Source organism: Pararge aegeria, chromosome 1 (assembly GCF_905163445.1).
Source record: "Pararge aegeria chromosome 1, ilParAegt1.1, whole genome shotgun sequence".
Classification (NCBI taxonomy): domain Eukaryota; kingdom Metazoa; phylum Arthropoda; class Insecta; order Lepidoptera; family Nymphalidae; genus Pararge; species Pararge aegeria.
In genome coordinates, this window is record NC_053180.1 from 17200480 (window position 1) to 17213440 (window position 12961).

Genomic DNA, 12961 nt, shown 5'->3' on the forward strand with positions numbered 1-12961 from the left:
TGTATTAGCTATTTATGTATTATTGATATATATAGTTGATGTAGTTTATGATTTGACATATTTTAAAAATTGTCCTATCCCGTTTCCATAATCATTTTCTTTTTTCATTAAGGGTTGTCTGGGGGAGATCGCTTAAAGCGCTAAGACCGCCTTTGCGCATTTTTATTTTTCTTGTATTTATGTTTTCAATATATATTATCTTTATCCCTTAATTGTGTGCAATAAAGAATTTATATATCTATCTATCTATGACCTCATTTCGACTTCAATTAATAAATCGGAACTGTCCCTTCGTTTGCACTGCTCAAGTTCACAGTAATGTTTGTGAAGTCTAAAGTCCCTGCGAGAAAGTTAGCTTGTTCCCAGTGGGATTAATATGCCGTTACTTTAACTGTATATCCTCTTCTTATGAAAGTCTCGAAACTCAATATCCTAAATAAATTGAGTTAACAAAGGTGTATAAGTCAGAACATACCTATTCTAAGAGCCAGTGAATTATATGTTTGGTGTTGTTCATTAGATCTCATATTAAGGATGACTCATTCAACGTTTTTTTTTTAAATAATACAAAGTAGATTACATACATTTATTTTATTGAAAGCCTTTTTAAAACTAAACATTTCTGATACATTTCAAAGAAATCTAAATCTCTTAAGGAATAACTTTTAAAATTTTAATTGCTATGGCCATATTTACCGTGAGAGTAAGTGTGTTCGGATTGACCTTTAAGGTAACCTTCCATGGCAGCAGCCAAAATAGTCAATCAAGGAAACCTCACCATCTTTGTTACCAAAGCATCATTCCCTTTTAAACCACTCCCGGACTGTATGTCTGTGCCTTCACTTGAAATTTGGTTTTCCAAGTAAAAACATTGAAATTATTGACAAATTAATTTAGGTGTTAATACGGCGGAAACCTCATTACAATGAGTCTGATGTATGCGATGTATGCGGATGCTCAGAGAGCCTGTTTTGTTATATTCTATTCTGTTCTGTTCTATTTTATTCTGCTCTGTTCTGTTCTATTCTATTCTGTTTTGTTCTGTTTTTTTCTGTTCTGTTCTATTCTATTCAGCTCTGTTCTGTTCTTTTCTATTATATTCTGTTCTATTCTATGTTCTTTTCTATTCTATTATATTATATTATATTTTATTATTTTTATTCTGATCTGTTCTGTTCTATTATTTTCTATTCTATTCTGTTCTATTCGTTTCTGATCTATTCAATTCTGCTCTGTTCTTAAAGGAGACCCTTGGCCTGTAGTGGACTCATGTGGTCGGTAATGGGTTCATATTGATGACGATGATGATGATAAATAAGGCAACCCGTTTCGGTTGACCCAACTGTATATAATAAGTTACAATGTATTATAAGCTCTTTTATCATTTTGTACGAAAATCGCAATAAACATATCTTTGATGTTAATATAAAGAATTTTGTTAGCAATTTTAATAGGTTTATTTCATGTACGGTTTGACTCAATAAGAGGGTGTGTCCTGCAAACTTTGGTGATAAAACTTGCACAGTATTGGTAGTAAATCGACGCGACTATGTATAGGTATGGCATGCCTGAAGCAAATCTTAACTGTTACTTTGCAGCTGCTTTCACAGAATTGGAAAAATTGGGTATACGCGCAGCAAGACAATTCTCATGTATTATTTCTGCGTTGTCCAATAATTGGTTTTCGTAAAAGGATCAATAGACCAGCTGAGTTTATTCTACTAAAAAACTCTACCAGTTTTACCATTTGTGTATTTGTATACAATTTAGAAATAAAATTTGTCTTAAGTAAAAGTGGATATTAATAATCGAATTAGGAAACTGCTTTAAATTTTAAACATTTGAACATCGTCAGCAAAAGATACAGAAAATCTTAGTGGATTTTAGTCCAATTTTAAACGACATTATGCTGAAGTTTGGTTTAAAAAATTTTTTTATCACATTTAGGTAGGTACTTAGCAAACTTAACTAAAAGAACATCAATTTAGGATGTTCTTTTAGTTAAGTTTGCTTAGAAGCAGCAGGTTCCACTTTCATCTCACATGTTAATTAGGACTGCTTGAGTTTTTCCGGCTTCATCTCGGTAGAATCTGTGTTCCAAGTAGTGGAAGAGTTAAACGTTTGTAAAGTGCAAACAAAAGGACCAGTACGCCTTATTAGAATCATTGAATTTTTTGTATACCATTGTGTATACAAAACGTCATTGAATTTTGAAAACCGGAAACCGTAAAAAAAAACTTTTCCCATACACTCCGTAAGAAGAAAAGTGTTTGTTTGATGTAAAATTGCGAACGTTGTAAACGCTTCAAAGAAAAGGCACCCATGTGTTTTGAACCATTATAAACACTTCCAAAGAAACGTTCAGCAGCTTTCAGACTACCACTGATAAGCCAAGAGGCTTCGCGAGCGTGAACTCAAATATTGGCAATATTCTTTCCCCTTTTCCCTTGTTTGATAATGATATTGAGTGGAATTTAGAGCTTCGTCCTCGCGCAAATATTTTTATTGGTGACGACGAATATTTATTTTGTAACTTTAATATACGCTGATGTTTCAGATGGGACATTATAGGGATATGCTAATACTTCAGCCTAGTAACCTCCCACTGCCAGGTTTCCTATCTTATATAAATAAATAAATGAATAAATAGACGATGGCGATGTGACACATCGCCATCTAGCCCCAAAGTGAGCGTAGCTTGTGTTATGGGTACGAAGATGACTGAAGAATATTTTTTTGAATAATAAGTATAAATACTTATAGTAGAGTATAGTATACATATAAACACCCAGACACTGCAAAACATTCATGTTCATAACACAAACATTGTCGGAATCGAATCCTAGGCCTTGGACTCAGAATGCAGGTTCGCTGCCCACTGCGCTATTCAGACGTCAAATTCGGCATAGTCGTCGGCATGTCTTAAGAGTAGGGTTAAATAAATACACAAAAAAATATAACTCATTATTTACATCATCATAATAATTGTCAGACTATTCATGTTCGACTGCTAGACATAGCGTTTTAGGGAATGGAGTGAGAATGAAATCTATTATTATAATACTACCAGTAACATTTTCAGTTGCTATCATGAGAATTATTTATTTTAGAGAGAGAATATACATTTTTCTTCTTAATAAAACAAAGATAAAAAATTAAAAGCAATAAATTCCTATATATCGCAGGAACCCTGGACCTTCATAATGCGCACCAATAGCTTTTTTTTTGCTTTTTCGGAAGGACACTTGCCGATAACCTCCTAAGGGGTTGCTACGGCGTCACCGGGGGAGTGGGGCGAGCGCGAAAGCTCGCCATGAGAAGAGCCCCAGGGCTCGACGACATCGGGGGGAGTATGGGAGACGTCGACCCGAGGGTGCCTCCTGCGAGGACTCGGACCTCGGCTCGGTTCGACGTTAATCTGACTGTTGGTGGACTTTTGGACTAATCATTGTTTAGTCCGAACGCCCCCGTGACCGTGGTAAGGATCCACGTCCGGATGACATCAGAAATCGGGGCCCTCGACTTCGCCGGCGAAGACGCTGTGAATGTTGCGTGTGTGTGTGTTGTTGGGACACGTTGTCGGTAGTTATTTTGTCGTCAGGGTCGTCAAGGACATGCTTCGGACGTCGCCGCTTTGGTTCGACGTCGGGGACGGGGGTATAAGTGGACGCCTCGACCACTAGGGGGTTGGGGTGTCGGACTGCATTTTCAAAGTAGGTCTTTGATAATGTTTTCATGTACTGGGCTATGGTGGGAAGATCGAGGTCTCGGTGGAGATCTACGTTGCGCATGTACCACGGACTGTCCGTGGTAATACGCATAAATTTGTTCTGCAGGACTTGAAAGCTCCTGTAAGAGCTGTGAGGGCGATGGGCGAATACGACGCTGGCGTATGTCATAATGGGACGTATGCACGTTTTATACAAGGTTACCTTGTGACGGAGGGATAATTTGCTTTTGCGGCAAATCATCGGATAGAGACGACCCATCACATACGCAGCCTTGTTGCGGGCCTTGCGAATGTGTGCGGTGAAGCTCATTCTATGATCGAACGTTACTCCCAGGTATTTGGCCTTGTCTTGCCAGGGTATGGGACGCCCGTAGAGGGTGACCTCTGCGGGGTTTACCGTGAAGCGGCCTCTCGGTTTGCCCGTGAAGAGCACCGCTGCGCTCTTCTCGGGGTTAACCTCGATCCTCCAGAGGCGGAACCACTTGCCCAGCAGGTGGAGCGCCTTTTGGAGTCGACTTGCAATGTTGCTCTTTTTGGGATCGGTCGCAAAGAGAGCGGTATCGTCGGCGAATTGGGCCAGTTTGACCGTCGCCGGTAGGTCGCGGGGAATGTCGCTCGTGAAGAGCGCGTATAGAAGTGGGGAGAGCGCGGAGCCCTGAGGGACTCCCGCTCGTATGGGTCTAGGGGAAGAGAGCGTACCGTCTAGACGATAGCGAAATGTGCGATCGGTGAGATACGCTCGCAGCAAACGAACGAGACTAGCTGGCACGCCCAGATGGTGCAGCTTGTACAACAAGCCGGCGTGCCAGACCCTGTCGAAGGCCTTGGCAATGTCTAAGAACACGGCCCCAGTGGGGCTCATGTGTCTGTATCGATTGAATCCTGCCAGTATGTGCTCCGTGAGGCGGTGCGCTTGGTGGACGCAAGAGTGCTTGGCTCGAAAGCCGAATTGCTCGTCGTTAAGGAGGTTTTTCTCCTCTACGACTGCCTTCAGTCTGTGTAATATTACCCTCTCATACACCTTTGCTAAGGTGTTGAGGAGGCTTATAGGGCGATAACTGGAGGGAAGGTCGCGGGGTTTGCCCGACTTGTGGATACCTATGACTGTTGCTTCCTTCCACTGGTTGGGGAAGTAGCAGTTTGCCAAGAATACATTAAAAATTACCACAAGTAGGTTGACAATTTGTCCTGGGAGTAACTTTAGGGTTTTATTGGTAATGCCGTCGGGGCCTGGGGCTTTCTTAGAGTGGAAACCCTTGATAATAGTATGAACTTCATCGCAGGTCGTCGGGGCGAGAGGTTCACCATCGGGAGGGGTCGAGAGGATTGTTGCGAGTTCGCTTTCGACTCGCAAGACGTGGGGCCTATCAATGGATACGGTGCTCGGAGAGCATTGGGATTCGAGGCAGTCAGCCATGCATTCAGCCTTATCGATATCTTCAAAGGCGGGCGGAAGGTCGGGGCGTGCTAACGGTGGGAGGGCGGGAGCGCGGGTCATTTTGAGAGCCTTCGCCAGTTTGTAGAACGCACTACGCGATGGCGAGAGCTCCCCCAAGAACCTGTCCCATTGTCCGTGTCGGAGTGCGGTAATGATAGACACTACCTTCCTCTGGGCTCTCCAGAGTTCTAACCGATTCTGTCGTGTCGGATATTTGTCATGCTCCCTATGGGCCCTATTCTTGTTTGTGATTAGCTCTCGCGCGTCCTCCGTGAGTACCATGCGGTAAAATCCGCACGGCATCTCGCGGGAGCATTCGCTCGTAGCGTCACAAACGTGGTTGGTCAGGTGCAGTGAGGCTGCCTGGGCTTGCTCTAATGTCTCTACGACGTCAGGAATTTTAGAGAGGTGCACAGAGTCCTTCGCTTCGAGTAGCCCGGAGAGCTTCTTGAAGTCGATGACTTTACGGGTCGGGAGGATCGCGGGGCCTACGGGGCCTAGCTGTAGTTTGACAGGTCTGTGATCCGAATATAGCTCGGATAGCACTTCCACAGAGTTCACCTGAAGGGTGATATTCTTGAGGAGCGCTATGTCGAGTATGTCCGGTCGGTCGGTCGAACTATCCGACATCGGGAAGCGAGTCGGCGAGTCTGGGGCAACTACGATAAAGTTGAGGTCGGGTCGTCTGACAAGTATGTTAAGTTGTCGTCCGTGCGCGTTAGTGGAGCGGGACCAGTCGGTGTGCTTAGCGTTGAAGTCGCCAGCCAAAATGACAGAGTCACCTAAGGAGAGGAGAGCGAGTAAGTCACTCTCTAAAAAGGTTTTGTTCGGTGAGAGATAAACGGATGCTAGTATGATCGACGGATGGCCGGTCATACCCACCTGACATACGGAGGCTTCCATGTTGGTAAGCTGTGGAGGATCGAGAGGAGTGCAGTGAAGAGCCCTTCTGTAATAGATCGCGGTACCACCCAACCGGTTGGTGGTCCGATCATTTCTAATTAAGTTATAATTTCCAACTTTGGGATCGCTTCTACTAGGTTTTAAGAAGGTCTCTTGCACTAGGAAGATATCGATTTGTTGTGCACATATAAATTCACGGATTTGATGCATTTGATCGATAATGCCGTTTGCATTAAAGAAGCTGACTGCCAGGGAGTGTGGTTTTACCCTACCTTTATATGTACTACCCATTAACGGATTGCTTTTTGGATAGTCCCGATGGTTGTTAGGAGGCTAGAGTGCTCACGCATAGCCTGGTTGAGGGAGACCTTTGCCTTTGCAAAGAATACTTTTACCTCGTTCATGTCAACCGCAGACACGAGGTACTGGATGAAGTCCAGGGGGTCCATATCCGGAGATAGGTGCATGGGCGAGGGCGCTGAGGCCGGGTGGGCCGCTGCCGGTGCGGTGGCCTGAGGGGCTACCGGCACCGGTGCGGGGGCGGGGGCGGAGGCGCTAGGCGCTCCGTTAAGGGGCTTGGCCCATGCGCTGGTAGCGGGTACCGGCGCTGGGACGAAGCGTTGGGCGGGCTGTGCTGCGGGTCTCCGAGCCGGCGGCGGACCCCTGCGCCGTGTAAACTGCGGCGCCTTTGGGCATCCGCGATAATTCGCGGGGTGCCCTTGGGTGTAGCAGAGTACACAGCTCGGTGGTTCGTCGACGGTCGGGTCCCGTCGGGAGCAATCGGCGGTGCCGTGGTCGCCCAGGCACTTGACGCACCTAGGGCGGGCGAAACAATTCCTTGCGGAATGGCCGTACAGTTGGCATCGGTGGCACTGGCCGACCTTGCCTCTGTTATGGGGCTTCTCGATAGTGAGTCCTGAAAGGTGGCACACTTTTTCGAGATTGTAAATCTCTTTACCTTCGGGGGAAAGTTCTAATAAAACGAGAACCATCTCGTAGACATATTTCGTCCTGGTATTGTACATCCTATGTACCTCCAGGACAGGTAGATTTTGCGACAAAAGGTCGGCTTTTATTACCTCGGAGCTAATCTCCTTCGGTAATCCTTTAATGACGACGCGGAGAATGCGTTCGTCTCTTAGGGCGTAGGTATGAAAACCTATATTATGCTCTCTGAGCATTGAAGTTAGCCGACGGTGGTCGTCGGAGGATAGGCACTGTACTCTAATGCCTATAGCGGTGGATCGGGCACCGGTGAAGCCGATGCCGTTCGCTTCAAGAAGCGGGATGATTTTCATCCATGCGAGCTTGTCGCGGATGAAGAGAGGTGGGATTCTATCCCTGGGTTGGGGTTGCTCCTCCATAGGGGAGTCTTCGGGCTCGTCTTCGTCCGCAGGGGAAGCCTGGGACGCTGCGCGAGGCGCTGCGCGGGGCGCTTGGGACTGGGTCTTAATCGGGCGGTCCGTTACCACTTTCTTTGGCGGGTTCGCCTTGGATTTGGAAGCCTTAAGCTTCCGCTTTTTAGCACCGACGACGGTGAAGCCGTCGTCGGTCTCGGATGATGCCGGGGAGGTAGATTCTTCGATCGCTATCGCAGGGATAGCGACCGGGTCTTCAGTAGTCGGCTCTGCGGGAGCCGGGGATTGCGGGCTGTCCGTGAACACTCTAGGCCTAACAGTCCTAAAGCGGTTTAGGTAACCCGCGTTATTCTCCTGGAGGTCCTTTAAGAGGGCCTCCAGATTAAGGTCGGAGTCGGCGAGGGCCATGGCGGCCCCCGGGGTAGCGGTTGACCTCCCTGCCATGCAGGGAGGTGTGTGCCTAAAAAAAGGGTGTGGCCCTATGGGGCCTCGCCTTTAGGTGACGAGGGTGTTAAACTACGCTAATAATAACACGTGTACTTACAGGAATCCTAGACCCTAGAACTACACTGCACTACCACAACGCAGAAACGGACACTGATTTCCACTGACACTTTCACCTCGAGCAATCGGTTGCGAGACAGACATCCGTACGGGACGGATGCGCGAGTCGGAATCATGCGCACCAATAAGTCCAGTAAGTCGTTATAAACCTTAAGATGCCTCGCAGTTGGATGGTAAATAGTGAGGGGGGGAACTCGACGAAATAGTTTTAGTATACTTTTTTGCTTTTTCGGAAGGACATTTGCCGATAACCACCTGAGGGGTTGCTACGGCGTCACCGGGGGAGTGGGGCGAGCGCAAAAGCTCGCCATGAGAAGAGCTCCAGGGCTCGACGACATCGGGGGGGAGAGTGGGAGACGTCGACCCGAGGGTGCCTCCTGCGAGGACTCGGACCTCGGCTCGTTTCGACGTTAATCTGACTGTTGGTGGACTTTTGGACTAATCATTGTTTAGTCCGAACGCCCCCGTGACCGTGGTAAAGATCCACGTCCGGATGACGTCAAAAATCGGGGCTCTCGTCTTCGCCGGCGAAGACGCTGTGTTTGTTGCTTACAGTTTTAGTATACTGTCTGACATATACATTTCGTGGAATACCGATAGACAGCAACTTGGTGAAGATGTTCCAAACTTTGAAGTTAAATTTGATCAAAAAGATCCCAATATGTGAGTCTGACTGTATTATTCTTTCGAACTGCGAAAGTTTCGTCTTAATCAGTGTTTTCGTGATGCGTACAAAAACGGGAAACTTTTTCGACTTTACTAAACGGTCTAGAAGCTTAACTAAACAAAACACATCAACATCTATAGATGTGTTGATAAATCTATATCAACACATCTATAGATGTTCTTCTATCTCTATTATTTCTAGATCTATTATTTAATATAATGCAACTGCTAGATTGACTGATATAGTTTTATCAATTATGTTGTATTTTTGTTCAATCAAGTGGAATTAAATTAATTCCATCGTAAGTAGACCGCAGAACTCTAGAACGGCTATCATAAAATGTGTAAAATGGCTTCACGCTTCTCACTACAATAACATTAATTAACACTAAAATGTTTATTTACCGACTCATAATTAAAATTAATTGAACAAGTTCCGGCTTCATAATAATATTTCTTGTTGATTTTCATTAAACACGCAATTCGTAATGTCGGGTTTGTGATATTAATGTCTCAATTTATAACAATAATTATAATATTCGAAAATGTTCTGATACATAATAAGGTATTATTACTACAATTTAATCTAAAAGAAAAATAACAAAAAAATAAGGAAAAATAACAGAAAAATAAAATCCGATGAAAAGAAACACAGTGTATTCAATTAGGCCTTATTGCTACATAGCGATCTCCAAATGGCGTAAAAAAACAGTTACAGAAAAATAAAGCTGGTGCATATACATATATACCTACTAATATAATATCGGTACATATTTGAAAATTAATTTAACGCCCATAAAAATATACGTACATAACTTGGAAAAGGAAACGGACCGTATCAATGTGAATGTTATAAGTGAAAATAAACTCGTGCAGTTTACTAAGCTTCATAAAATAAGTAATTCATTCAAGAGAAATCGTATATTATTTGATAACTAATTACCGAATGAAATCTTTGAGATGTCCCTTAATAAGTACAAAGTATATATATATAATATATGTATATAAAAATCTCCTGTCACGATGTTTGTCCGCGATGGACTCCTAAACAACTTAACCGATTTTAAAATAAATTGACACACCGTGAGCAGTCTGGTCCGACTTAAGAGATAGGATAGCTTAGATCTTTAATTATAGTCGCAATTTTATTTTATTGCAAATTATTTGTCTATAATTAATTGACAGTCACATGTTATATATATACTACTATACTTATTTAAGGCTTAGCGATACTGAATACTTTAAAAACAATATCAAACGCAGACGAAGTCGCGGGCAACAGCTAGTATAATTATATAAAGCGTAATCTTATAGAAAAATAAATTACTCAAACAATAAAAAAAAGCTTGAGTATGAATTGCTCTAAATATTCATAGCTAATTAATACTAATAGAATGTGAGATGGTGATAACCAAAAAAAATAACCAGGCTAAGTTTGTTGTGGAATCTTATAGACTAGGGCGCATTTGGAACCCTCCTTGCTTTGGGTTTATGTTTAAGATAACGAAGTAGTAAACAGAAATGAAATACATAGAAAAAATGATTTTTTTTCTATTCCACGACATGTTACTGTTGGCCTTTGACTGCAATATCACCTACTGGTAAGTGATCATGCAGTCTAGGATGGCAAAGGGAAAAGCTGTCATGGGTATGGGAGTTATATTAAACCCATACTTCTTATCGCTTTATACGCGACATTTTACCGGAAAACCAAATAGCTTAGTGGCATGTTTATGTCGCTAGAGTGGTAACTAGCCACGGCCATGTATAGGCCCAGGATTTGGCGGCGTGTCACATGTATATTTAATCCAAAAAAAATGTCTGATTTCTTTATGCTTATTTGTTTTTTATCAACATTTCTTTTACCCTACCATTAAAAAACTCAATAAATAATTGATTAATTGACTAAATTATTTTATACATCCGCCTATCTACAAAATAGAACCTAAGTTTTGCCAGATATTGGAGCTGTATTTCAATCTATTATTTTTTAGAAATCGAATCAGAAATTACGATACTTTTTGGCTAATAAAAATGTTAATTTACCTTTATTTAGACTTTAAAATAATAATAAAATATCTAACTACCAAGTAGTGAACGAATCACGTGAAATCGAAAATTACTTGAAAGCTTCAATGCTTCAAATATAATTTTTCCTTAAAAATATAATTCTATAATGAATACTAATTACGATATTACTTAATAATAATAACGACTTCAAAAATCGAGTGTCAAAATAGTTATATCTAGCAACACCATATATACATTCAGCCAATTGCGGTAAGTTGTTTTTGTCTTACATCATAATACCGGATATATAATATTTTACCGGATATACTTCGGTGAGTGTGCTCATGAACTTCACAATCTTGTTCCTCCTTCCCCGTTCTACCACAGAACAGCGAGACACCGTGAGCGGTGGCATCCTTATGTGGTTGATATTCCATCAACATGCACGAAACGTTTTTTACCCACGTTTCTGATACGTGCCGCTAAGATGTGGAACGCCCTCCCGGCAACTCTGTTTCCTGCCACGTATAATTTGAGTACCTCAAGGCTAGAGTGAATAGGCTTTTTCTAGGCAAGCGTGCTCAAACCTAGACCTCATCATTGCTTTCTAACGGGCATGATTGTCGTCAAACGCTGGCCTATCGTTAATAAAAAATAAAATAATAATAATAAGATATAACCTCTATTTCAGCTACTTAAACAAAAAGATTTCTCTTAAACTTGGGTGATTAAATCAAAAAAGTTTGCAGAATTTTGAAAGATAATTGTTTTTCTACGTAATAAAATGAAAACCACCGTGACATAACATAATGTCATTAGGGGCCCAAAGCTCCTAAGAATATGGGCAATGTGCTTTACCAGGTGAGATTGCACTCGATGGCAAACTTTTAATAGAAAAAATCGAGTTTTTGCGTTGTTATTCTTATTTATTAAGCGAGGCTTTGGTGAAATTTTAACCTATTCATCAAAACTTCTAACAAATAAACTCAACTCAGTTCCGCATTATGTCCGGAACAGTATCCAGGAGTCACGTTCCGGCGTTTTCCTTTCCGGATGCCTCGCCCCGCACCTGTCAAATTTATATTTGTGGAAAAGAGATTCGTAAAGAGAACGAAATATTTTTTTCTCGTTCGTTAGATTTTGAGATTCACATGTGCTAAACAACAGTATTTTATAGCTAGTAGAATCTGTCCCTGTAGAGCCCTATTTGCGTGAAGTTATAACATAAACCTTAGTATTATATGTCACTGTAAGATCTTCACTGCAATAATAATATTTAAATTGAAAATTTTAAAAACATTATTCTACCAGTCATGCTATTTCATTTTATCTCGCACCAGGGCGTCCTAAATTACACAGTGCTGCACTTTCTAAGCTAATATAATAAAGCTAATATATAAGTTTACCAAACTGTGCTTTTGACTATTACTCTGGGTTTCGGAACTATATGATACTAGGATATCACATCGATAGCGCGAGACAAAGCACTAGTGATGCCATCTATCGCAATTGAAATTAAACTAATTGAATTTAAATATTGTAGTCATTCTAAAGTCCAATTCAAACTATTTCAATCAATTTGATGCCAATTTTGAGGAAGTTGTGGCGCAATATGTAAACCTGAATTTTGTGGCGTGTTGGCTTTTGAGCATGGACGTGTTTAGAACCTTGTTGTTACAGCGTTAACGAATGTATAAATCATAATAGATTTTTTTAATAGATATACAATTTGACTGCGCTAATCTCTAAAACTACTAGAAGGATTTAGTTGGCCATTATTGCAGTTGTGAGCCTCAATCGAAATTAAGTAAAGTTCGAAATGCATTTTTTCTTTATTCCACTACAAGTTACCAGTTACCTGTTGGTAAGTGATGAAGCAGTGTAAGATGGTAGTGGACTGACCTTTTCGGGGACCGGTAGTTATATTAAACCCATTCTCACAATCGGTTTCTACGCAACATAGTACCGGAACGAACAAACGGGATTATAACCACGGACGGAGTCTCCCACCAGACCACACCAGAATAATTTCCCAAATGTCTCCGCTGGGGATCAACCCCGGTATCTCCACTTGTAAGTCTGAGCGTTTCGCTGCACCACAGAGGTCGTCAAAATGTATGCACACTTGATTCGAACCTCTGCCATTTAGAAGTCGGTTGAACACACAAATTCTGTTCTATATTCAGTACACAATGCCTGTCACACAATCTGGGCGGGAAAACCTGGTCCAACAGAGAAAAATGTGTTGGAAAACAATACCAATAGATTTTGTACAGTTTCACTGAGTCACTG